This window comes from Passer domesticus, chromosome 12, assembly GCF_036417665.1.
Source record: "Passer domesticus isolate bPasDom1 chromosome 12, bPasDom1.hap1, whole genome shotgun sequence".
NCBI classification, from domain to species: Eukaryota; Metazoa; Chordata; class Aves; order Passeriformes; family Passeridae; genus Passer; species Passer domesticus.
In genome coordinates this window covers 14,840,614-14,868,577 of record NC_087485.1, presented here as the reverse complement: position 1 = coordinate 14,868,577, position 27,964 = coordinate 14,840,614, and the positions used below count along the sequence as shown (strand labels likewise).

At 40.0% G+C, this 27,964-nt stretch overlaps 1 long non-coding RNA gene across 1 annotated transcript in view; it reads left to right on the top strand.

Annotated features, from left to right (window-relative positions):
- LOC135279411 (uncharacterized) overlaps positions 1-25,606 on the top strand; it is a 46,211-nt gene extending 20,605 nt beyond the window's left edge. The window contains exons 2-3 of the long non-coding RNA XR_010346650.1: positions 22,583-22,693; positions 24,593-25,606. This is a non-coding gene — a long non-coding RNA (uncharacterized LOC135279411). The remainder of the gene's footprint in view (positions 1-22,582; positions 22,694-24,592) is intronic.
- Positions 25,607-27,964: the final 2,358 nt, after the last annotated feature.

The window sequence follows — 27,964 nt, the reverse complement described above, 5'->3', positions numbered from 1 at the left end:
AGAAGTTGTAAGCATAGATGTTTTTAGGGCCAAATTGTATTCCTGAAGTTCCTTCCAGTTCCTACTTGTCTTGAGGTAGAATTTTTCATGATGACTCTTCTGATCAAAACTGAGTTCACCTTACTGCAGTGAGATGTGGAATGGAAAGAACTATTTTTAAAAAGTCACTACAGAAATGATGAATAGGCTTCCTATATCATACTCTTCAGGATTGGTTAGGAGAGTTTCTCATCAGAATCTCTGGTTCCTTTCAAAAGACAAGTTACATAAAACTCTCCTTTTTTAATGTGCCCCATTATGAGAATGGAAGAGCAGTTATGTGGCAAAAAGGCCAAATGCAATCATAGAATGTTGTCAGTATCTTCACACTGGTGAAGCTGTTAGTTTATTGCAGAACTAATAGATCCTGTGCGTTTTGATACCTTCTCAGCTCATGAATGTTCTTCAGTTTTCATGTCACACCTCGGTCACTCCTCTAAAGGGCTTTTCCTGTGCACAGCTACTAATTTTCTATTGACATATTTCAATGTAATTTAACTGATTGCTGAAAAAGATCTAATTCTTCTTTTAATAAGGCAATTTACATACTGGGTAACTTTAGACTTGCTTGCTGAAAGACTGTTTGAAAGTTTATTTATAAATTCTTCTCTTTAGTGTTTTGAGAGTTACTCATCTTGGTTCTATTATCATGCCAATGAATTTGTTCAAAATACAAGACATCTTCTGTATTTTTCTTATTTAGCAGATTATAGAGAAGGCCTTGATTTGAACTCCAGTAGCTTAAATATATTTGATTATTTATTTTATGGTCCAAAGAAAGTATCACGTGATCCCCACACCCCCAAAGCCCCCCCCAATCCAAATACAACAAGAGTAAATGAAACAACATCCCAGGCAATGCTAAATTTTAACAATGACCAAAAATCTGTTTTGGGCTCATACTTCAAGTTTGATTTCAAAACATGGACTTCAACTTGATTTCTTGTGAATATTTTTGTTAAATGCCAACAGGTTCATTTCCTGTCACCAATAAACCCTGAATTCTAGTTGTAGGTAAAGATATGCAGTAGTCCCATAATGGGATATCCTTTTATCTTTTTATGCCAGTTCTGCAGATCTTCTGATCATTTTTGTGCTTATTATGCACAATTTAGTTCTTCCTTGGTTTGCAAATGAGCCGCAAAAAGAGATTGATTTTTACAGATGTTTGCTATTCAATATTGGTTGATAAATGTTTTAGATGTGGTGTAGAGCTCATAATTAAGGGTTTACATTCCATAGACCAAAACTTCTTGATATAAAACATTTATTAGCTAATATGTACCACAGGTACTGGTAGGTGCAGTGCTATTGGAAACTTCCCATATATGTGTTGATCACTGAGATCAACTTACTGTTTCTGCTTCCCTGGTTCCCTGAGTAAAAGGCTTACATGCAGGAGGAAGGTCTGTGTAAGCTATTTGCTTGTTACAGGAGATTGAACTTTACTACAAATACATTTTCTCATGCATATGGATGGCTTGCAGGAGAGCTGACATGGGTATGGCTTTTGATTTTCATTTTGAGCCTTCCTGCCAGTTCCATCTCTTTGAATAGGAGTAGCAGAAGACTCATGCCTCAGCTCATGGAACTAAAACAGATTTAAGTGGGGTAAAGGCTTCTTCATAGCCCTTGGCTAAGTGACCACCCAGAAATGCTTCCTAAATGCAAGATGAAATCACATGAATTCAGTCATGTGAAATCTTCTTTCAGTGAAAATGTGCTAGGTTGAAAGTCAGAGACTAATAAATTTTAACAGAATATGAAGAGTATATCTGAGGAACTGAATGAATGCTATCAAGGAGTCATTTGCCATTTTGAAAGTTCTTGCAATGAAATGAGAGGACAAAAATGATAGTGATAGAATTTTATTTTCCTGCCTGTTTTACTTGCCTGACCCCTAGTTAGCTATGTCTTCATTAAAAGAACAAAACTGAGAATTTCACACCCATTTAACACCAAGTTAAGTATCACTTAACCCCTTGGTACTGACCAAATGTATCCCCATTAAGCAGAGTTTTTGTTAGTACCATCCCAATTAAACAGCAGTCACAGCTATTCACTAACATTATACCAAATTAGTTTCCTGGGAGGTATCTTAATAAAGCAACCATCCCAATTAAGCCTGTCCTCATTAGATGGAGGATACAGTATTACTATTTTATTGTAATTGAAGAAAGGCTCGTGGTCCCATTTCATATAGTTTAGCTACAGAATTATTAATAAACAACAGTCCCAACTAATATATTAGTGCTGACTCAGAATATAATAACATTGACCTATTAAATATGGCATTTGCATGTAATCAGTGGCTTCTAGCTGTGGTTTTCAGAGCCACTGGAAAACAGAAGGATTTTTTCTTCTTGTGATGTCCTTGCTCTTCTTTGTTGACATCATCACATTTAGTCTGTACAAAAGAAGTGTTGAAAAACATAGAAATTGCTGACTTAGGCTCCTTGGAGCTTTTGGAGGTGATGACTGTGATAAGCTGGAAATCTTTTGAGCTTATGGTGTTTGCAGTTTCCCAAATGTAATTCAGATACTTTGCTAGCTCTAATTTTTAGCTTTAGCTCCAGTTGTTTTCTAATACAATCCTGAAAGGGTGAATTTGGACAATCTCATCTTGGCCATTTTGAGCACATATGCTAGAACTAAGTCTTTTTGGCTCAGCTGTAGCTTGAATCTAATGAAAATGACAGATAATGCAGAGCGCTGTGTGCCTGCCAAAAAAGAGGATATTTCCCATGAGATAGCACCTGGTGATGCAGAAATAGACACTATAGATTTGTGATTGGCTGGTACTTACCAGTATTCATATCTAGTCAGTATTATCAACCACACAAGATCACATCTTGGATAATAACAGCAACAATGGCATGCATAAAAAATTACTGCAGCAAAAAAGGGAAAAAAATAGATCAATTATGTCAATTATATGGTAGCACTTTTTTTCTCCTCACAGTTTCAACACTGAGAAAAGGTGGCATCTATCTCTGATCTAATTATTCACATGCTTATCCATTTTTTTCTTTCACTTTTCTCTTTTTCACACACATAAAGCATTTTCCCTTTAAAAAACAGTGTAGAATCAAGCATGCATACATTCTGTATGTGACTTACATTTTAGCAGCTGAGTAGTTGGCTACTTGAAAATAAAAAAGCATAAAAAGATTCTTGTGTTGGCTTTCTCTAAACGGATATATATTGGGATGACCTTACCTGAGAGCAAAAATGCCATCAGCCAGAAAACTGCCATAAATTAAAGTGCTATTTAAGCCCTGATTCTAGTAAAGGGGTCCAAATTTCCAAGGTGCCCCTAATGGGTCTCTGTTTGATGATAATGGAGCTTTTCTCTGAGGGAGGGAGGGTATTCACAAAAAAAAAAAAAAAAAAAAAAAAAAAAAATCACAAACACAATGTCAAAGGAAAATAAAAAATCATCCTCCCTTTATTTGGAATTGTTGTATGTAAACTCCAGCCTGGAAGGGAGACTACAGCTCTGCTGAATTCAGCTTACCTAAGGTAAGATAATGAACAAGGTGATTCTGAAAAAGAAATACAAAATCATTAAGCAGATCTGTAAATTTTATAATGAATCATTTCAATTAGATTCAGGCAGCAGCAGATGTTAACTCATTTTGGCACGCCCAAGCTTTGAGGTTCTTAGGCTGAATTACTTTTTTTTTTTTTTGGGTGGAAACTTGATGAATCTCACATTTAGAACTGTGCATGAAAAAAAGTGTTATGTAAAAACAGAGCAAATGGGCCCTTCATTTGCTGATTAATGGGTCAGGCCTCTCTTCCTATACCACGAGGGGGTTTTAATGTGAGAAAGTGATAATAGGTTCACAGAGGCAACAAGCTAGGGCTTAATGCTGCTGGTGAACCCAACAGTATTTCTGTGGTTTTTCTTGAGATTTCCTTGCAGTAGTCCAGCTGTGCCATGGAGGGACAGGCATTCCCATCCACAACACAGGATGTGTTTGCAAGAAGAGTAAATAATTTATTCTTTTCAATGGATTTGTTGGGCAGTCTCTGGGCAGTTGCATTCATGTGGTATGCTGAGAGAGGGTTTATTTTTTAATATAGAAGGATCCCATGAAATGCCCACCTGTGTTTGCATAGAGATTTTAATGTTCACATTTGAAAAGTCCTTGTGTTAACCTAAACAGAGACTGTGTCACTACACAGGATTTAATAGTCCTCTCTCTCACCACTTTGCTTTCTGCCTAGACTACCTGAATGGCCTGAGCAATCTGATTTTTGTCTTGCTCGCTCTTAACCTTGTCTGCTGTGATGAGAAGGGTGGTGTTTGGTTTACACTGAGCAGCTGAGCAGATGTCTCCGTGATGGCACTGTCTGCCTTTGTACTGGGAGGGAATTTCTGCTGGCTCATAGCGCTTCCTGAAAAAGCTGTCTCTTTAAGGACTTATCTCATATTTTCAGAAATTGACTGTGAAAATTCTAAGTAATGGTGTGACATGATCACACTCACTTTCCGTAGTTAATCCTTCACTAGGGGTCAGGCGCTTTCCCTGCTCAATGAGTCATTTGATTGTCATCTACCTTGCACAAAAAAACTACGAAGCCCCAAGCACTGTCTGGTAAGGATGACAGGCAGTCACAGTGCTGAGCTCTGTGCAGGAATAACTGAGTTAGAAAAAAGCTGCTGGCACTGTAATAAAGCGTTTAATGGACAGACAGCCTCTTTTACCTTCCTTGGGGTAACACTAAATCCCTTTTTATTGTAGTTTGCACAGATGTTAGTGAGTTATCCATTTCTCTAATCATACTAGAAGTTGGCACATCCATCTTGGGTAAGAAGACCAGCCCACTCTGTTTTTGAGAGTCCTTTTTCTAATAAACTTGTGTCACTTTCAGGTCAGTTTCACCAATACAAATAAAATTCAAACAAATAAAAAGTATATTGTCTCATGATGAGATGTATGTAATTATGTCCCTTAGGTCAGTTTAAATTTACAGTGGGAGTTACACTGTGTATAACCCTTCCTGCAATCTAGATTTTCCTGCTGCTTTAAAAAATAAAACAAACGCACCACAATATTTAGACAATATATTGTAGCCGTGCGGTAGTCTCAGGTTTGGAGCTGAATGCTCTATATGATTCATTTTACTTTGCAATTATTTGTATATAAATGCATCTTTGTGTCCTACAAACAATATCTTCCCTCCTCCCTCCGATAAATCTTTGTGAATGGAATCCACTTGTTTTGTTTATCTCCTCTGCAACGTGATGCTAACTGGCTCCCTAAATGCAGAGTATTTATATTTGTTTCTATTCTTTTGCATGCTGCTGCACAATTGCATCCTCTTGCTGAAGACTTTATTTTCCTTCACGTGGTTATTCCTGAATGCGACGCATTTATTGATGAAACAAAATAAAAGCTGGGGTTTGGGGCTGAGTGGGGACAGAGCAAAACCCACAGCCTTGATGGTCCCCGCCAAGGTGCTGCATGCTTCAACTGCTAGCGTGCTTACAAAGGTCAGCTAAAGTTCAGGAAGGGATAAATGATTGCTACTTTGAGGGGGTCCGTGGTAAGCCTTGTTCTTTTTTGCACTGAGTTGATGGGTTCACAGCGGTAGCTGAATTTTGATAGATTGGCAGACACTGAAAGGAAATGCTAAATCTGCCACAGGGACTCTAACTAACTTCATTTTCCAGGGGCAAAGGGTAAAAAGACAAGGGGTACTGTTCAAGGGCAGGACATCATATGACCTGGTCAACAAAGCTACCACTGTTGTTTGTTTGGATCCTTGCCTTGTTGTACCTGGCTTCTTAACAAAAGGCCTTACCAGCAGGGTGGGCTATCAAAATAAACATTAAAGGTTCAGGGGTTGATGCTAGTCCTTTGTGTATGTAAATTTACTGCTCTCTGGGGTCTCACTGTAAATGAGAAGGCCTGTCTCTGTTGTGTTTCCTGGTAAAATACTTTTAATAAATAAATCAAAGACTATGGAACATTAACTATTTCTCACCAAAATGGAAAAAGACTGGAGGTTTCTTTTTGTTGTTGTTTTGTTTTTTTGGTTTTTTTTTTTAAACTGTTTCCATACTTTGCTATAAAAAAGAAAGCCTCTCTCAGCTTCCAAACACCTAGAGCAAGTTACACTGACAATCTTGCAAAACAAAAACCCAACCTCCCAGGTTGGCTGTTGAGTTTTACACCGAGCTGATGTGCTGAATATATCTGACTTTTTATACACGCCTTGAAATAGATAAAACAATTGATTAGGCTGAAGGCCACGTTTTGCTAAGGTCAGTTTTACCATAGCTTATGTACAGTCTGGGCACATCTGACATCCGGTTAGTACACGCAATTGTGAAGACTTTATTCACAAACTGGGTAATTGTGCACATAAATGCTTAATTAAGTGCATTTGTCCGGGTCATTAAGCTGGTTGTATACACAGTTGTGAAAACTGTACGTTTCTACCTTTTTCTTCTTTTTAATCTTAAGTTTCCTTTGTGATCTCCTAACACATTCTGGGCTGAATGAAAGAATTTATGCTCTGAGAGAATGGGGAGTTTGAAGTGTTTGCAAGGGAATCTGAAACCATGTGAAACCAGCTAATGTTTCAGATTTCATCAGAAACTCAGCTCAGTGATTCTCCAGGTTTACAAACCATATGGTGAACCTGAGTCTAACTTTCAATGACCAGAGTCTGATTTATAGTTTTCCATGGCAATTGGTCAAAAACTGTGATTTTTCCCAGGCTTCAAAGAAAAACTAGACAAGCTTAAGTGATTTGACTGAGCTGGGTTTAGTGTGAAATCACCACTCACAGGTTGACTGGAGGTTGGTAAACATGGCTTCTAAACTGCCCAACCACATTATCAGTATGTAAAAATTAAAACTGGATGCTTTGCTGGCCAAATATTTTTAGTACCATTGTCTTCATCTCTTTGTTTATCTTTTAGGACCACTTGGGGAAGAATAGAAAAATCTCATTTTGATTTTTTTCCTTTTTTTTTTTTTTTTGGTCAGTGTTTAACAAGAACAGAGCTCACACAGCCTCCAGGAACCAGCCTCTTGACCAGCACAGGTTAATTCAGCTTTGCTCCCACCTCCCACTTCTGGGAACTGGACAGCACATATTGCAGGGATTTTTTTATTTTTTTTTTTTTTGCCTAACAAGGAGCAGGTCTCAAAGCACTTTACCTCACCCATAAAGGCTCTGTGAGATCTTCCTTCAAATACCACACACATTTTGAGCCTAGCAAACCAAGTCAGGACACACAAGAGTCAGTATCTGTTTATTGGGATAAATGAGAGCTGGGGAGGATTAGAAGGTGAATCAGATGAGTTCTACAAGAGAAGGGCATAAATGACTGCACAAGGCTTGAAAGCAGGTTGATTTTTTCTGGTTTCTTCTTTTTTTTTTCTTTTTAAACAGGAGAGCAGGAGGGTTTTTTCCCCTTTTTTTATTTTTTTTCCCTTTAGTGAGATGTTCTGTATAATGCTGGAGCTAAACACCATACCTAAATGAAACAGGAAAAATGAATTTACTCAGTTGTACATCCCTCTATGCTGAAGGTTGAAATTCTACTCAAGCTAGTGATTTTAATGAATTTTAGATGGAAAGCCTAAATAAATTATATAGGAGGAATTTCAGAGGTTATTCTAATTTGGCATATTTTGATTTAGTTTAATTTAAAATTCAGAAACTGGGATGGAGTTGAATTGAATGAACATTTTGTACAGCCAGTTCAGGTGCTGTATTTACTAATGTTGTTGATATTGTTGCTTGATTTCTGTACTATTTGTATGAACAATGATCTCCTAGATCAGTTTGGGGTTTTTTGTTGATTTTTTTTTGAGTTTTTTGTTTTTTTGATCAAGAGGGCACATCAAGATTGCCAAATTTAATTGAAACATTTTCTGGATAGGATATAAACCCATGTCATGTGCAATGTAATCAGGTGTTATAATATTCCATCATTACAAAATGAGGCTACTTTAGTGAAGAGTGCAATAAATAAGTGATATGTAGCATTCTGGGTTCATTTTAATAATTTTGTCCAGCTAAATTCTCCACAGTGTTGAAGCTCAAGGTGTGGTCTTGGGAGATCACTGGCTTACAGTATCCTGGAACGTGCTTTCACATCTGTTTCTCAGGAAAATAAAAGCAAGTTTCTCCTGATGAAAACATCAGTGGTTAATGGCGCGTCTTTGGGGAGGTGAGCCTTGCCTGTGTGCAGGCAGATGTGAGGAAGGGCTGCCCCAGCCTCAGCTGCAGACTGTGACTGTGAGGAGCACTGAGCTCAGATAAGGATCTTGTTCACGGTCCTGCTGTGCCTTCCTTCTCCTTAGAGCCCCTGGGCAAGGAGGGCAGGGCATGGCAGCTGACCAGGGCTTGCAAAACACCCTGCAGAGCTGTCTCCAAAGAGTGATCCAGCCCTAAATCACCCCTAGGTCAGTTATTGTGTAAGGGAAAACATCACCATCCCCAGTGTGGGCATGGTTGTGACCTTCAAAGCCTGTTGGAGAAAATGTCTGCAAGAGATCAAGAACAGATATTTCTTTGTCTTAAGAGGAACCAGAGTCATACAGGAAGAACATGCAGGTTGTAGATGCCCCAGGATGTACACAAACCACTGCTAGTGTCTTCTCCTCAAGATGTTCTCAGTGGAACTGAATCTCTTTTCCTTCATGTCCTCGACTTCTACTCATCCTGAGATTTTCCTTCACATTTCTTTCCTCTGAGGGTCAGAGAGGAAAGGAGCTGCTGCTTGATAGCATGGCAATCTTTGAGTTTATTTAGTTCATCTTTTAAACTATCATTATGGTTTCAGCAGCTCCCAATAAGCATCACTTGCAAAACAGTGAATTTTGTCTTATTGTCTGAATTTTATAACAGTCACAGGGCACTGAGTTTGATAGTGCTAAAAGCAGCAGAGTTTTAGTATAAAGTAACAGATGTTTGGCTCCAGAGCATGGGCACCACCTTCTAACAAAGGTACTTTCCTACACACAAGACAGGCAGTCTCTCCTTGCTCCCAGTGCACTGATGGACAAGCATATCCTGAGGTAGTCGCATTTTCTGGCTCTATTATACACAGAATATTTGTTCATTCCAAGAAGATTCAATATTGAATTGTGTGACTCTGATAAGCTTGACAAAAAGGAGGCTCTTGTGTTTGCTGGAAGAACAAATGCACTGGCTTCCATGGTAATGTGAATCCAGCAGCAGAAAAAGGTATAATTAATTGCACTTGAGCCAGTTCAGAGCAGGAATGTAATGTCTCCCACATTTCCATCGTTACTCTGCAACCACTCAAAACTTGAGGGGGCCTCCCAAGAGCACCCTCAGGGATGTGTAAGTACAAAACGTGGGTGTCAATTATGCATGCCTAAGTCAAATGAATGGCTTGGCCTGACCTCACTTTCAGCTGGCCTTGCTAAGAAACAAAACTCCTACAAAACAAGAAAGTTCTTGCAAAAGATAGTATTCTTCATAATCTTAATCCTTCCACCAGCTCAGCTGCTATTTTATGGGTGTAAGAGGGTCCATCTACAGTGGTTTTTTTCCCCTCAGTGTTTCTGTCTTGAGGGGAGGAACCTTTGAAATTAGAGAATATCATAGCTCTTTATGGCGTTGGACACCGTGAAATCTTTAATTGGTCTTAAATCTGTCTTTTAAAACCTGTCTTTTAAAATGTGATCTTGGCAGGGAGAAAGACTAGCCAGACTGGGCCAATGGATCAGGCTACCAGCATATTATCCCTGCAGGTTTTCAGGCACAGCTTTGGAGAAAACAGTAAATCAAAGAGTTGGCTGAAAATAGATACTGCATACTATTACTGAGCTCTAATTCTCTGTGTGACAGACACATTTGAGAGGTTTTATTGAGTGATAACTGAGGAGAATCTCCACATTCCCAATCAGGAAATCTAGTCTAAAATTGCTGGCTATTTGGGTGCCTAAGCTTGTCCATTGCCAGGAGAACAAAATGTACAAAATACAGCATTGTAACAGAAGAATTGGTTGAACAGAATGAATCATTAGTGCTTACTCAATAGGTGGTTCTTTGGAATAATTTTATATTTAAATGCACTACAATTATAATTTTCTTGGGTACTCACAGCCTTTGAGTCAAAGTCATATCCCCTTTGATTTTCTGTTAGAACACCAGAAACAAAGCTCTCCTTACAAAGCACTCTTCACTACATTTAATCTAGATTTAGTTTAGGATATTGATGGTCTCAAGACACTCAAATGTATTCAGAAGTTGGTGTTCAAGTAGGTTTTGAGCACCATTTTCCAGCTTATCACAGGCTGTAATTTTGTTCTCTGCCCACAGTATTTCCTGTAATTCAACAAAGGCCTTGGTGGAAGGTTTGGAAATAGCTTAGGCAATATTGAGGCCCATTGTTTGAGGATTCTGACTCAGTTTTTGACCAAGTGGCCCCACTGCTATCTATTGCTAGTAAAGTCATTTCTCCTCCCAAACAACGACAACAGCAACAAAAAAAAAATAATGCTAAGAATTCCTTTCCTGCATTGCTGCTGAAGGAGATAATTCTGTAGCAAATTGACTTGTATCCACAAAAATGGTGTGGCAAGACACCATATGTGGTTATTGTATGCACTGCTCAAAATATTTTAAATGAACTTGTTCTTACAAAGAAGTTATGAAGTTAACTTTTATATGTGTGTGAATAATTAAACTATTGTCACTACTCTAAATTATCATCTATTGTTAACTTACATCATTAAATCTTGCTTCTTTGCTAAAGAATAATGAAAAATACACTTAATTAACAGTTATTGCAAGCTTGAGGCCATTGATAACACAGTTCTCAGACTGAATTTCACAAGTGTGTTTTGTACTTGACTGGAAATTGCTGCTTTATTCTAAAGCCCTGCACAGTGATGTGGGCATAACAAATTTCGTATCACAAGAACGAACTCCCTTAGTAAATTATGTCACTGTTGGTTAAGATTAGGTTGCTACAAGCAAACAACTCGAGTGTTATTTTTTTTTCCAGTGCAGAGGGAGGAGTTATGGCTTGAGCCTGCTGTTGTAGTTGCTTTTAGCAAATTTATGAAAGGCTTTTGCTGTGTGCCAAATCTGAGAAAACCCCACCCCCTTTGCCTCGCAGCTTCGCTGTGCCAATCCATCAGGAGATTTTGGGGGTTCTGTAACAGTTCCCTGAGGAAAGGGACTCTGGTTAATTTCCTTGTTGTTTCGATTACAGAGGTGATAGGGCTTTTTTTTCCTTGGATATTGTTAAAGAGGCTTGCCAGCACTGTAAAGAATGTGCTGCATTCTTCAGATGAAATAAGGCCAATCAGTGGAATAATGAGGAAAGTAATATCTCCCTAGAGAGTCTGATTGGGTTTTCATCAAATCAGCCAACCTTTTCCAGTCATTTACACCAACGTTCACTCCATGCAGGGTGTTATGCTGTCTCAGATTCTTTCCTTCTTTTAAATCCCTTGCGATTATTACTGATAACTAAATAATTGGGATGAGGCAAATTTATGTATATTGTATATGTTCTTCTTTTTAAAATTAATTATTTTGCTCTTATTTTCTCAGATATATTTTAAACTACATTCTCCTACCCTGGAAGCTATTCCAAAGAAAAGAGGGATATGCAAGAGCTGAAAGATTTATTCCTTTGTGACACTGAATGCCCTTTTATTTTTAATATGTGGGGCAGTCTCCTATGAATGGAAGGTTACCTACTGCTAAGAGTACAATCCCATGACAAGATGCCCAATTCTTTTTGTTAATTATAGCTTGACACATTTATTTTTATTTATTCATTAATTTTCCTTTCCAAGATAAACCTCTAAAATGAGCCTTTTAATTTATTGGGGAGTGAGGAGAACAATAGTTACCATGATCTTCCCTTATTTCCTGTTCATTTCTCTGTCAAGAGCACAGCGTTAAATGCACGAGGAACATCCAGCTACTGAGAGAGAAATACTTCTCCTTCTCATTCAATCACACAGAATTCAAACTAAGAAAAGGTTTGCACACAGCTTCTTGCAGGTGGTTTCTTGCTGTACCTACAGACATCAATAATCTGTTCTGAAAAATATAAAGATTACAGTGTTGGGCCAGATCCTCCCGTGGTGTAAATCAGCGTGGTTCTACTGACACCAGTAGCTGTCACCCAGCATGAGTCCCTTCAGACACACATGGCAAGTTATTGGCTCACCAGGGCTACTGCTCATACATCATTAAGTAGCCCTTTCCTATGAAACCAGTACCTTTTTGCCATTGAATGAGAAAAAGGCAGGAGCACAAAAGATGCAGGGTGCTGCAGAGCTGTGCTGCTCCAGTGTGTTTGCAGACTAAATGTAGCAGTCAGCCTGTGCTGGCAGCTGCATACATGACTATACAGTACCTAAAATAAGGGGGGGTTCTGATTCCCTTCTGTGCTGTGCACCGCTCTGTTCTGGAGCACAGACAAAAAGAAATCTGGTCTCCTGTGCAAGTTATCTTCCTCCAGTGGCTGGAGCAGTGCAGCTTCGTTATACACGAACACATTTATGGCATCTTTGACAAGCTCCTGGACCACATCAGCCATGATCTGATTACATCACTAAAATTAATGTGGTCTTTGGATGTTTTACACAACAATCTGGGAGGCATTTATTTCCTGCACTTGGGGTGGGGGGACATGTTTAGCATGTGAAAGTTTTCAAAATTAACTGAGTTCCATTCACACCAGTCCTCCCACACCGCTCAGCAAATGATTCAAAGCCTTCAGCGTGATTTCATCTGTGCAGACTCTAATCCACTTACTTAATGAAATACATAATTAACATATTATAATTGCAGTAAAGATGGTTTTGACAGAAATCATTTCCCGTATCTAATACCGTGGTAATTTAATCTGTTCCCCACTCCCTAACACGACCCTCCGTGATTAAGTTTCATAAGAATTTTTTTGATTGATTGATTCATCTGACGTGCCTGGGCCCTGCTAAAGGAGTGTCTGTCAGTTTACAGAGCTACGTGATGTTGTGGCAGATGGTTGTGGAGAGGCTCTTTGCGCTGTCTCCCTGTGTGGTCTTTCTTTTTTTTTTTTTCCCCCCTAAATGCCCTGATAATCCAAATACAGCAACCCTGATCCACTAAATCGCTACATGTTTTTATATGCTGTCTTTTAGTTGTGTGTATAGTTATTAAACTAGGGAAGGCAGGATGTGTTAAACTAGGAGGTCTAAATCCTAATGCTGTCATTCACTTCCACAATAAAACAACCCACACAGATACTTTTTATTTGATTTCTCTTTCTGTTTGTTTTCAACACAATCTCTCTAGTCTGTCATTCACTCTCAGGCAGTTACTTGAGTTAAAAGGGCCAGCAAGCCAAGTTATGCAGACCCTCTCAGTTAAATATCACTTGTTACCTGCAGGAATATATGGGGAACATTACCAACCACTTGCTCTTCAAGTCAGGCTCAAACGGCTGCTCTCTTGATATGGGTCATGACTCATGAGATAATATCCAGTAAAAGGTCTGTGGCAAATGATTACTTCCTTTTCATAGACTGAAACCCTATAATTTTTTTAATGCTGTCAGTCTCCAGGAAGCTGTGTCCTAGTGACATTGTGAGGAAAAAAACCAAATCCCAAAGGAAGGGATGCTGGATGCCTTCCTCTGAGACTAACCAAACCCTTTGGCAATAAATATCATCCTTTTCTCACCTTAATTCCTGTCCCTTACACCATCCTATGCTCCAATATAGCATTTTCCACTTCTGGTTTGCCTCTGTGGTAGGAGTTAACCAATTCCTCAGTTCTGTACTGCATTTGCCTTTGTCCATGGCTTTCATGAAGCTGGCCATGTCTCCAGCACCTCCAGGGAAAAGTAAATAACTGTCTGTGTTTGGGGCAGATATTAGACAAAGACATGGCCCTGTCAAGTCACCCAGCCACTGTCAGAGCTTGCCCAGCTTGGTAAAACCAACCCTCCTATTGCAGGTTTGGGCACTGATACTTGCAGACTTTGTCATCCACAGCTGGGAGGTTCCCAGGCACCCTGAGCAGCACCACTGGCAGCATTTCCTCTTTATAGCTTGACTTTGTTCACAAAATGACAATGAAGGCATAGGTATGTGAGAGGGCTGTGTTGTCTGGGCCTTCTCTTGGGACCAGGCAGGAGGGGGACAAGCAGCTTGGCATGTGTGAGTTGGTTTGCCCCAGGGACAAGGATTTTCCAGGGTTTGTGTTCTGGAAGAGAGCAGGTGGTATGTGTTTTAACCCTTTTAATTTCTTTGGTTGTCCAGACTTTTAAAAGCCAGTCTCATGAGGTGAGACAGCACCACAGCAAGACAATGGTAGCAGAAGCTCAATCTCTCTTTGGAGCCAGGATGCAGCAGCACAACCATCCAAGCAGCAGGACAATCCCTCAGGGGCCAATTGTGCCCTGCAGCTGTGTCAGTGTGTGACACTGCTTGGTGCCAGGCAGTGTGGCACTGGGAGGAATGTGGCACAGGGGGCACCATGACATGAGGAGCATTGTGGCACTAGGAGCAGCATGACAAGCCCATTCCCAGCCTGGTGGTGTGAGGGATGCTGACATTAGTGGTTTATGGCTTGTAAGAGCTGAGGTGTGCTGCAGGCTCAGAGACCACAGTGAGCTTCTGTGTGCTGTCATGCCCCAGCTGCTGGAAATGTTTTGAGTAGCAGTCCCTTGGCTCTGCTGGTCAAAAGGTGGATGAAGGTGGTGAAGTTGTGAACAGTGAGCAAATCCTTGCTTCCTGTCAGCCTGAGCCTTAATTTTTTGCTTTCCCATAACTGCAAATAGTCTCACAGGGTCTGGTGGACAATGCTGCTTATATGTCACAGGGCAGAGACCTGGGTCTTAAAAAAATTGCTGGACAGAGTTGCAAATTGCAACATTCATTCTGTTTTACACTGGAATGTCCAGGTGGGTGTATTCACTGACAAGGAGGGTAAAGACAGTAGAAAATAACAGAAAATAATTTACAGCCTGTCTTTGCTCTGCTTTGTTGTTTCACTTGATAGTAAGTCAAAGGTGACTCAGGCTCCAGCCTCTGTGATGGTCGTAATGCACAAAAGGGACTGGAGGCAGAGCTGCCTCACCTGTCCTGCTGCCTCACATCCTTCTGAACATTAGATCTTGGGCAAGTGCTTCTGACAGAAGCCTCTGTTCATGAAAGGCTCAGTCTTCGTCCTCGTAGGAGGATGCGTGAATCATTTCTGATGATGTGAAGCTGCATTTAATTGTGTCATCCTTCATAAAGTGAGTGTGTACCAGTGCTTGACAACATCCTGGGTTTGTGGGGCTTTGTTAGTGATGTGAAATACAGCATATTCATCCATTTCAGTAGTGTTTTAAAGACTAGTAAAGGTTTAGGTGCCTAATTTCTGTTGATGAGCTGGTGCATTAGTTAGGGTTTATTTGCCTGTCAGCTCTCGCTGACCTGTGTACTCCTGGTGTGTTTGCATTAAAAGTTATGCCCAGATTATCCTAGCAAAGTCTTTCCATGGTACCTCTAAATCTGTCACTCCTCCCAGTGACAGATTGTAAATGCTCTGATCAACAAAAGCTCTGCTTTTCCCATTGAGTTGTGAAACACTTACCTGGGAACAGCTTGAGCACAGAATGTGAGACGAATTAAGAGGCATTTATGCAAAGGGAGGGAAGAAATTTTGAAAAAAATAATTCAGATGGTCAGCTTTTTAAAACACTGGCACAAAATCACAAGCAGGGAGAATACAGGCTGCCACCCCAGCCCCACAGCCAAACCCAGAGTGAGTTCAAGGAGGCCACTCAGAATGATGCACCCCAGCTCCTACATCCGAGTCAGTGAACTCATTGAACTTGACTGAAATTCCTGTCGGAGCATTTTCTTTTTCCTGTGAGTGTGGAGGGAGGGGGAGGCTCCTTTGTGAGTGGCAAGTGTACATGAACACCACCACATCAACTGCCAATATGTTATGAGGCCTTGGTAACAATCTGGAGTCTCTGGGGAGCTCTGCTGCAGTTCAAGTGAGTATCAGACAGAGAGAAAACAATTTCTGGTGCCAATAATGCAGCACAGATGAAAAATGTTTTAATATTTGAAGCTGCTTTATGGCAGAAGCAATGACAGTGATGGAGTCAATGTCAGCTTTTTTCCTTTAAATGTCATCTTTCGTCTATGAGTTTTTTCTGCTCTGGAGGCATGCAAGCCTGATGCTGACTGTTTGCAACCATTGATCATTGATTTTATTCTAAATGGAAAGCTTGCCAGAAGACTAGAAATTCTGGAATTTATTAGGATTTCTTTAAGAGGCACTTTAGCTCAACAGTTCTCATTACTGTCTTTACAATGTTACTTATTTTTCTTTTTATGTCATATGATTTGTAAAGGGTTAGTACTCAGAGAACAATATACGATTAAACCACTGTGCATGCTGGAGTTGCAAGCTTAGAGGGGAAAAAAGGATTCTTAGGAAGGCTAAGCACATATCTGAGTGTTAAACAACTAATGTCTCTTCAGAACCAAAAGCTCTATTTTGAAATCTGTGAACATGATTTTTATTAAACAGCAGTTTTGATTAAATAAGGTCACTCTTAAATTAATAACTCTTAAATACATAAATAAAAGGGCTAAACCATCTTTATATTCTGACATTTAGTGCATAAACAACGTACTGTATGTACCAAATGTCAGAATATAATGAAAGTTTGTCCTGTTAAACTAATAGTACTGATGGGCAAAAATGTCTTGGACTCTAAAACCTCTTCAATGCATTTATTTACAGTGACATTATTCTGAACATGCCAACTAGGAGTGGTTTAAGGCTTTATTATATATTAACATTTAACATATTTGTGTGCTGATGTATAAGTGATTATTCTTCATTTGGTTGAAAAGAATCCATTTACAATTATACAGTGGGCTAAATGTTTTCGGTTTGTGATATGTTTCCATTGGCACAGGACTAGTTCAAACAGGTATGTTAGCTCTTGGCTGACACGCCTGACATTCAAGCTTTATTATGGAGCAGTGTGCCCAGGGAATGTGAATTATAGAGAGTATCAGCCCTGGCCTGCTGAAAGCATCATTCAGCCTGGTTGATTATGGAATTTACTCCGGAGTTTGGGTCTAGAGATCCATCTACTGAGCTGATGCTCTTTATTTGTTTAGTCACAAATATGTTTCAGACCAGACAAAGGGAAGATGGTAGTGGGAAACAGGAGGGTTGGGTAGCACTGACCAGTGAAAAGACAAAATCTTTCAGGGTAAGGGGTCAGTGGTGAAGTTTATTGCCACTGTTTAGATAAAGCTAATACTGGGAAAACCTTTAATAAACCCCCAAGTGCAGCACTTGAAGTGTAAAAGAAAACTTTCCAGACAATAAAATGTCCATCTGCAGTGTCACCTCGGATGCTGTAAACAGAGCTCCTGGTGTAGTGGGTCTGTTGTACCCCATTGATCAAATTGCTTTTAGTTTTTACAGTAATGGACTCTCCTGATTTGCAATGCCACATGTGACACAATGGTTGTATTGTAACTGGGCTGGAGGAACAGCAAAACATTTTCTGTTTGCCTCAACCCCCATCTATTCTGCACTGGCCATGTCCCCACATATTCATTGTGTGGGGACCCCTTGTTTGCAGGCAGGTTTCTGTCTGCAGCAGTGAAACTCACCTGATAAAAAAAGCATCTTTTCCCTTTATTGTTGGATAACCTCTGCTTTCTTCTGCATAGATTGCCACCACAAGTGCTTGTTTAGATTTGTTCTATACCCAATGATCTGTTATTTCTGTCAAAGTTCTAATGATTCTCTGATGAGACCAGACTTTTTGGTTAAATGTAAGAGTTGTGCAATACTGAATACTGTTCAACAACCTTTTATTGTGAGTACTATTTAAAAGTCACTGGTGCTAGGAATATCTGCATCCATGGAGTGAGGCACCATTTGCACAAGTAATTTGTGCACTTTTGGAAGGTGAATCTTCAGAGATGCTCCTTTACAGCTTAAAATCCTAATGAACATTTGCAAAATAACCATGAATTTGCCCTAGTGGGAATAGCTGGAAGCCTCTCTGACAGTTTTGGTATATGCTTGTGAACCAGGGAATCCTAAAAAATATTTAAATATGAAGTGGTGTCAGTGTATTATGCTCCCATGGTGTAGAGATCCTCCTTATCATGACTAATGTGTGTTGTAGCAGAATCTAGAGGCTGCAAGGGATTTAAGGGTCCCACTGGGTTAGTACTGCAGAGATACATCACAGATACTTCTTGCACTTAGGAATTTCAGAGGAACGGGATAGCACAGGCAGGAACAGGAAGTCATACACTGGCCTGGGTGGGAAAGGGTCTTAGAGATCATCCAGTTCCCTTTGCCATGGAACAGGGAGACTTTCTACCACACCAGGTTGCTCAGACATCCATCCAGCCTAGTCTTGGAAACTTCCAGGGCTGGGGCAGCCACAGCTTCTCTGGGCAGCCTGTGCCAGGGCCTCCCCACCCTCACAATAAAGAGTTTTTTCCAATATCCAATCTAAACCTTCTCCCTACCACTGTGAAGCCCCCATCCTGTCCCTCCATCCCTTGTTCATTGTCTCTCTCCTCATTCCTTTGTGGCTCCTTTCAGGCCCTGCAGGGCCACCCTGAGCTCAGCCCAAAGCTTCTCCTGTGCAGGTGAACAATCCCAGCTGTGCCAGCCTTTCCTGCCAGCAGAGCTGCTCCATCCCCTGCTCATCCTGGAGCCTCCCCTGGCCTGGCTCAGCAGCTCCAGCTCCTGGCTGTGCTGGGCCCGGGGCTGGAGCAGCTCTGCAGCTGGGGTCTCACCTGAGCAGGGCAGAGAAAGAGAATCACAGCCTTTAATCTTCTTCCCAACCTACTTTTGAATAAAAGATGTGTTATTGATATATAAGATCATATACTTTTTGAGGTGGAATTGAGATTTAGTAGGTTTTAGTTCACTCTTGCTTAGTACATTGCTTCAGAACCTCCAAGAGCACCGTGTTTTTCTGCATTATATTTACTGTACAGGCTTCTGCTTGGACAAATTATGGGTTGTGTTCAGGTCTCTTGTCCCATCAGGAAGTGACTGCCAAGGGAAAGCACCTCAAAATGTGATTTAAAAAAATTAAATCAAGGTAATCCACAAAGAAAAATTTACATTTCTGTTCCTTATTTGGGAAAATGTTTTAATGGAAAAGCAAATCTAACTTTTTCATTCCTAAGTGGATTGCTGCTAAGTGGCAGCAGAGGACTGCAGAGGTAGTGGCAGGTGTTGAGAACAGTGATATTAAAAAGAATATAATTTTGGGGAAGAATCCTAAAATTTTCCAGAGAAAATAATTTCAGCTGAAAATCCTTGAGTAGCTCTAGTAAGGATGTTGCTCGTTTTCACTGGGAATCAGTGACTTTAGCATTCCTGTGCTCAGCAATTCACAGCTTTGTGCATTTATCCATCTTTCTTTACAAATAACCAGCTAACATCAGTGAAAGGACTCAGTTCCTTCACTGTGAGGAGCTTAGCCTTGCAAGAAACCTCCTGCTAATCCATATTCAGAGAAGCCCTGAGGGAGCTATCAAGACTATTCTGAGAGTAAATTATCCACCCAGGAAAGGATTACATGACCTGGCTCTGCTCGAGATCCCCAGCCAGACCACGTCAGTATTTGACAAAGGTTTGTGCCATTTGTGTGTTCAATGTGCTGGTGCCCCCTGGACCAGTTCTTAGGGACCTCTGAGTTGAGAGAATGCAAAGCAAAGGCTTTATTTTGGAGTTGAGGAAAGCAGCAGTCACTGGTGACTTCCAGCAGGGAAGCATCAAGTTCCCAGTACCCTTTTGAGTGGTGACCACACGAGCAGGAGCAGAGGGCAGAACTTAAGGGTGTCCTGTGGTGTTTGCACGGCAATGATTTCTGCAGAGCCTCTTCTGACAAGGGAGGGGAAGGTGCCCCAAGGCAGCCTCCTCCCTCCTCTGTGGGCACGATGGGAGCTGCAATAGCTCACATCAGCTCAGCTGGGCTGCCTCAGGCTCTGGGCACACGTTTACTCTGTGGGCTCAGTCAGGATCCTGGTGCTGTGCCCCACATCATCCTTCTCATCTTCCAGATCATGAAAAGATGAAGGAGCCACCTGGCTTGTCACTCCTGCTGACACCAGGTTGGAACACCAGCTGGGATCACCCTGTCACAGTCTGCACCTCTGTGACTAAGGAGAAAAGTTCAGCTGCCAAGATATTCAATCTGGAACTCCTCATTAAAAAAAAAATCCATTAGAAGTTATATCTTTTATAAATGGCCTATATATTATGACATAATTTAATTTAGTGCTCTGAATGTATTATGGCCGCCATAACAGTTTTACATTTATAGATTTCATAGTTTTGCTTCTATAAAACAACTACAATCTGTACCCCTTCCAGCTAATTACAATAAAATGCTTCGATTCACATTTACAATGTAAACTAAGGGCAGAGGCGTGTGAGTTCTGACTCAGGTTTATGCTTCACAGGCTGCTGAGAATGCCTAGGCTTAGCCTCCCCTCTCTGAGGTGTTTTCTGGGGTCAGGTGTTGGTGGAGACCTGCCAGGAGGAAGCTGTGCCCATTGCTAGGAGGTCCTGGGGTTACTGCTGAGGGACCACGTTTGTGGGGCTGGGTGAATACTGAAAAACTGAAAGAAGTTGGGAGTAGATACCCACACAGGCTGAGCTGGAGAAAAGAGAGTACCGGATCTGAGTATGAGAGGACTCACTGGGAAAAAAAGAGGAAATCAGTGTCAGGGATGCAGATTGAGCGAGCAGGATGTAAGGGAATGAAGATTTGGAATTTAAATGGCAGATTCAAAAATGGTGCATGCATTTGAGAAAGTCCTGGAATCACGGAATGGTGTAGATTGGAAAGGACCTCGAATCATGGAATGGTGTAGATTGGAAAGGACCTTAAAGATCATCTTGCTCCACTCCCTGCCATGGGCAGAGACACCTTCCACTAGACCAGGTGGGTCAGGGAGGGCCCCGTTCAGCCCCATCCCAGTGTCATGGATGGGCCACCCACAATTTCTCTGAGCAAAGTGTTCAGCACCTCGCCACCCTCACAGTCAATAATTTCTTCCAGATATCTAATGTAAATATCCTTGAGTTTGAACCCATTACTCCTTGTGCTGTCACTGCAGTTCCCAATGAAGAGCCTCTCTGTGGCTTCCCTGTAGCTCCTTCAGATACTGTAAGGTCCCACAGCTCTCTTCTCCAGGCTGAACAGCCCCAAATTTCTCATACATATTCATAGGGCAGGTAGGTGCTCTGGTCCTCTCTTCAACTTCTCAGCCTCCTCTGGACTTGCTCAGCAGTTCTATGTCCTTCTTATCTTGGGGGCACCAGAACTGCACACAGTGAGGATGCAAATGCAAAAAAGACATGTTATAACGAGCTTAATTTTCCTATTGTCGTGTAATGTATTTACTCAAGAGCTGCTTGTGTACAGAAGACCTGCTAAAAGCAATGCGTGTTTTATTTTTTTTTTTTAATTAAAACATACAATCACAGGTCCCCAGTGACTAAGGAAAAAGAAAGCAAAATCCTTTCTCATTTCAAAATTCCCAAACTTAAAATAGGCTTGTGTCAAGAAAAGCAATAATTTCTGAGTTAACAATAATATAATACAATAGTTAATGGACTTTCTCAGCTTATTATTTAACAGATAGATTTCCCATATCTGTACAAATCAGCCACAAATGAGATACCATCTCCCTTTGATACCCTATTTGTTTAGCCTTTGACCAACCTGTAGGTACTCAGCACATAAGAGTGAGTCTCTGAGAGTAGCCAACAATAAGGACTTTTGTTCCTCTGAAAATACTTACTCTGGAACCCACATTCTTACTAAGTTCACTGGAGATGAGTAATTCCTAATTTTCAGTCATGGACAAAGTTTTTGAGCTTATAGTCACTCCTTCTTAGTAATCAAAATGCTCCAAAGAGCTCAAATTGTTTCTAGGATGCAGCTTGGTCAAATAGTTTTATGAACTGTTCCCAAATTTTCTGATTTTGTGAAGATGTCTATTCTGAGAGACAAAACACTACATTTACATGGTGCAGAGGTGGCCACTGTTTGTATCAGTGATGACCACTGCCGCTGCAATTTCAGTGAGACAAATGCATATATGAGTTTCCATTTGTACATGTGATTAAAATATGTCTGACTCCACTTACACACGGCAGCCCAAGCATCTCTGGCAACCAAATTTTTGATGCTTTACAATGTGGCCCCAGGTAAAACAACCTTCTTCTGCAGATGCTGTTTTTGTATGTTTTTAATCACGAATCATTCCTTATCTATTAACCAATCATATTTGCTAACTGGATTGCTTGTGAAGACCACTTATTGTAATTAGCATGCTTCAGTTGAAGAGTAAACAAATATTTTAACAAACTACTATCACATAAGTTGATTTTCTGTTCTCAATCACTACCATTGTGGAAATAGCAAGTTTTGAATTAAACACCTCTCCAAGATGTAATGATCTCAGTCAAGAACATTTTAATTAAATTAAGGAATTGAAACTTTTGTTTTTGACAGGGCATGAATAAATCAGCAAGAGGTGAATCTGGTTCATTGAAAAGCTTGATCCAGAGAAATAGTCTTGGAAATAATTAAAATGGTGTTGACCAACAATGCTCAAATGGAACGGTAAATATTTTGTCAAGGGATGCTAAAATATAATGCACTACACAGAGCTCAAAGTATTGTTATAAGGAGGTGGGCGTTTGCCTGTGTAACAAGAGTCTCTGACGAGGAGGTTGTGTCTTCTTCTGGCACCAGACCTCGGTTCTGTCACCCTGTGTTTGAGCTGACAGCGTGAATGTTGGGGTATTTCATGAGCTATATTAGTGACATTTTGGGAGGGGTACATGGCCCAGGGGGTCTGTCTAGTAGCACTGGTACAGGGCTGGTTGTCTGCAGCTTGCAAAATCTCCTACTGGCTCCTCATCCACCACCCTGGAGCTGCTATATACCACATTTACTATCAGTTTTACTGGCAGAATAAAGAGAACTGGACATGAATCCACAGCAACAGATTTATGTGTATAAAAACTGTATGATTATCATATTCAAATCAACCAAAAAGCATCTGCCTGGCTCCCTGATTTTAAGTTTGTACCTTGTTTTGGAACACACGTGCACAAACACACGCCTGTGTCTGGATAGTTAATCAGTCAAATTAGCTAGGAAGTAGATTTTGAGTATTGAATATATTATGAGCTTCCAAGAAATATATTTACCCAAAATACTTATCTGGCATCAGTATAAAATTCTCAAGGTTAAAGTGACTTAAGGATCCAGACTGCAGAAGGTCACTCATGCACTAGACAATATCTCTTTTCATATTCCTTTAAACCACTGCACACCACTCTCCTAATCTTAATAGTGCTCTGGAGAGTGTGGAATGGCCAAAACATGAAACAGAATAAACCAAATACACAGAAAACTGTTACATTTGCATTGCAAAACCTTGGCTTGGGTTTGAAAAAAATGGAATGACAGTTTGTCCTCTAAACAGTGTCCAACCTTCTTAACCTTTAAGTGTCATCTGCCTAGGCAGCCCTTAATGCTTGTTTTTGTAGATGAAAATAGGGCCCACAGGACTTGAGACAGATCAAATAACTGGGCAATAACCACTGGGCTTGCCCTTAAAATAGAAGATCAAAAAAGGCAAACCAAAATAAAGGAGGTCTGATTAAGAAATGGGTTTATTTGGCCACACTGGAACCTGCAGGACAAAGGAAGGGATGGAAAAAAGAGCATGACCTGGTGGAAGGAAAAAAAGGCTAATAAAGGAGGGCACTCCCCTAAACCATTCTGTAGAAATCTTTCCTTGGTCGTGTCCTGGAGGCACTAAAGCAAAATGGGAGAATGTTCTTCCAAACTCCATTCATGTTCAGCTCTGTGTAGATCTGTCAGGTTTCATGCAGAATATATGATAACTTGTAGATCTCTTTGTTTTCTCCTGGCTTGCCTCCTCTTCCTCCAGGAAAGAAGCCAGCTATGTAATATTTCCTTGTGGATGTCCACCTTTCAATTTGAATGCAGTGTGAGAAGAGCAGAATTCTTAATTTTTCCTCAATTAAGTAAAAAGAATTATTTTTCTGGTTGCCCTTGCTACAACTCCACTTACAAACCATATCTAATTTCTCATGCTTATTGTCTCAATCTTTTTCAATTCCAAGATATTCTTTCCAGTTCTTGCAGCTAAATCTCTTTGCCAAGCCATCATAGTTTCATGTCACAAGTACTACAAGCTTCTCCACAGCCTTTTTAACCCCCATTGCCCTCTGAGAAATCAAATGACACCAAAAGAAAGGTCTAAACAGGGGTTTCAATATGTTGTGTCAGAAAAAGTGGCAATTTCAGTCTGTAATATGACACTATAGAGAAAGGAGGGGTTTTTTTTAGAATATTTGTCCAGTTTTGTGGAAATAGTCAGCATTGCCCATGGAAATATTTTTGCATCTTCATGGTGGAAAGATGTCTTTGTTCTCTCAATAAGATTTGTGAACACTAATGAAAAATTTTGTCTTTCTCTTCCAGAACTGGTTTCACTGGCTTTGCCTTCCCCCCTCACAGGATGAAGGGCAAAACACAGCAGGAAACCGAGACAATATTATTAAGTGTGCAAAGGAAAAAATGCTATAAATATTTTGGTTGAAACAGCAGAGACATTAAAGATAAAAGTTAAATGGAAATAAAGGCAGTCAGATGGTTATTATATGTTGCTATAAAATCCAAGAGCTGTTAGAATAGGTAGATCAGGGTTTGCTTTTAAAAAAATGACAGGCCTGTAAGAAAGCAATATTTTTGATTGATAGAGATTTTAATTGCTCTGATATTTATTGGAATGACAGCTATTAGGAATTGAAGCAGTGATAAGGGATTCTCTGAAGCTTGAGGGTATTTGGATAAACACCTCAAATTTGAATGCCTATCAGAAGGTTATTAAACTTATTAAAACCTTGAATTTTTCATTTGGGCTAAAAGTCTTTGAAAAGAGGTTTGCTTGGTGAATTTCTTATGAAATGATATAGATTCCATTAGTGATGACTTTTTCTTTCTCTCCTCTTGAGAAGCATGTGCAAGCTAGGTTAGGCAGGAATTGCTGACATGCATATCTGCAGAGATTATAGTGTTAAGGACAAAAATTCATGTGGCTAAAATATGTTCCAGAAAAATATATAGCCTTAGAATTAACAAATGGTGTTACTTCCCCTAGCAATTCAGGTTTTATTTTTATGAGACCTAATCTGCACATGTGCTGTTTTCCATCTATGGCAACTTGTGTTTTTAGAAAGTTAATTACTTGCTTTGGATATGTAATTGGAAAATTTAGTCCTGAAATATTAACAGTTCTCTTCTGAATGCCTGTGGTCCAAAATGATTTTCAGAACTGTTGAGCATCCAAAGACTGAATCAAAAAGAGGAGGAGGCTCTCAGTGTGTCAGAGACCAGGGGCTGTGAGAACTCCAAGCGCGGTCATCACATCACAGCTTTGCTGATCTGTGTGTCCTTTATTATCCTACCGAGATGAAAAACGAATAGCAAAGTTAATAAAATGGCCATTCATTATCTTTCATGCATATTTTCTCTTTTTTAAAATGTTTTATTTATTCTTTTCCACATTAAAAAGCAAGAGGGTAGAGCTCTAGTACTATTTAACCTCATGACACTGGTCATATGAGGGTAGGATTTTTCTTTCTTTCTTTTCCCCTTCAAATGTCATCCCAGTAACATGACAGTCATGACCATTCATTATCATTAGCTAAACCAGTTCCCTGGGAGATGTGATAATAAAATGTTGAAATTATAAATTGATTAAGTGCGTATGGTATGTACTGATGGCTGGATAGAAAGCCTAAGTACAGGTATGCTTTGCAAGAAACATTTACATGGGTATTTTGAATGAGTGGGATGGCCTATAACTAACGACTTGAATTGTTGTCTCCAGGAATATTGGAAAAGGATGATGTGAGGAAACTGTCACTGTTTTTGGTACAGTCTAGGGTGATCATATCAGATCACAGATGAAATGTAATTGTGCAACTGTAGCATTGTGCTGCCTTGTGGAACAGTTCACATGGCTAAGGTTTTTTGAGTAGATGTGGTGAAATGTGAGGGAGTGGATCCTTCCAAAGAGTGTGCATGTTGTGAATCAACACAGAGCCATAAACTGCTACAGAAAAGGAAAAAAAAGCGTACAAATCAGAAGCACAGGCTGCTGCTGCATGAGTTTGGGGAGAAAATGGAGTTCAAGGGGAGATCTGAGAGACAAGAAGTAATGCTCTGTATTGTAGAGGTGGATGGAAATGGAGCAGAATTAGCTGAGAGATACTGAGAATAGTTAGGCTGAAAAAGTCAGCATTGACCAAAAGGAAGGCTCAGCCCAGAGTTTCAAATACACGTGTCTACTTTGGAGATGTTATTTGCAACACACTCCAATTCTTTCACATGTGGTTTTCTCTTTGTCAGTTTTTTATCCAGTCAGCTTTCTCCTCTGCTGTACCCCTTTATAATTTCCTGTATCTTGTCCTCCAATCTTTTCCTCTTCCTGTCCTCTCCCATTTGGTCCCTCACTGTGGGACTCAATTTATTAATGCTTGCACTGAAATGCTTCTGAAATGCTGCATTAGCAGGGCAGAGTCTGCTAAATACATACAAAAGCTTTCCAATGGTTTGGGTACAAAGCAGATTTCATACAATGTACTGCATATATATTATACTATTTCAGACTCCTGAATATTTGGAAAATTTTCCTATTTGAATTTTAATGTTAAACTCAGAACTGTAGCTTTGACTTGATTTTATTCTTCCGTGCAAGGTGAGGGTATACCAGCCAATAATTAAGAACGTGAAAAACAAGCTGCAGTGAAGAGTCAATAATCCAAACGCTTCTGTATATCAAACCTCCAGATTGTTAACAAATTTCTTTTTGATAACAGTCTGTTTTCTCTTGCACTGGCAAAATGACATGACATAACCCTTGGCATTTGAGAAGAATATGGTTGTTTTTTTCAGATGGATTAGTTCAGGTAAGCAGATCTGATTCAAATATTTAACAGATTGTCCATAAATCTGACATTCATGGGAAGCTGCTAATTCTGAAGTGATCATAAACACTTCACAAATGCAGAGACTTCAGTTAGCACATAACTCACTGAAGACTAGAAACTGAGATGGTTGCTTCTGACAAATCTTTCATTGATGTGTGTGTCTAACCATCAAGAATGAACAAAGAGTCAGCATGTTTCATAAAATACTCTTCTTATTGTAATTCTTCTGTAAAAGTATTTGACATCTTTTTAGATTTTCTTTCTTGGATTTACTTTTTGTGGCAATCAATCTTGATTCAACAAAATGCTTTTACCAAAACATTTTTAATAATGAAACAATGTCAGCAGTAAATTTGCATAACCAATGAGTTCTTTCATTGTTTCTTTTTGCTATAGTATTATTCTTTTCTTTGTTTCAGAGTAGCATCTGCTAGTCAGTGTGGACCAAAGAAAATAGTTTGGTTGAAATGGATTAAAATTCTTCATTAAGGCTTAAAGTTAAAACAGTTTATTGGGTAATTCTTCATAATTGCCAAGACTCTGTAGTTCTGGGTTAAAGCTGGGGCAGCAGCAGTAGGAGTGTGCAATAGTTAGACTGTTCAGCAAAAATTCCACACTTTGGAGAAGTAAAAGGCAGGTTGACTGCCCAATAGCAATCCTTCCTGCCACTTACAGTGCACTCCTTAATCTTTGCTGCCCATGTGTCTGTGCCATTGAAGAGAGAGTGGGGGCCAAACATCTCTGTGAGGACCTCCACAGTAATTCTTAACTCGCCCACTGGGATTTGTCTCTTCACTAGTGGGGTAAATCAAGGACCAGCCCAAAGATGAGCTGTGTTTTGTTGTGGGCTTGAGCTGCA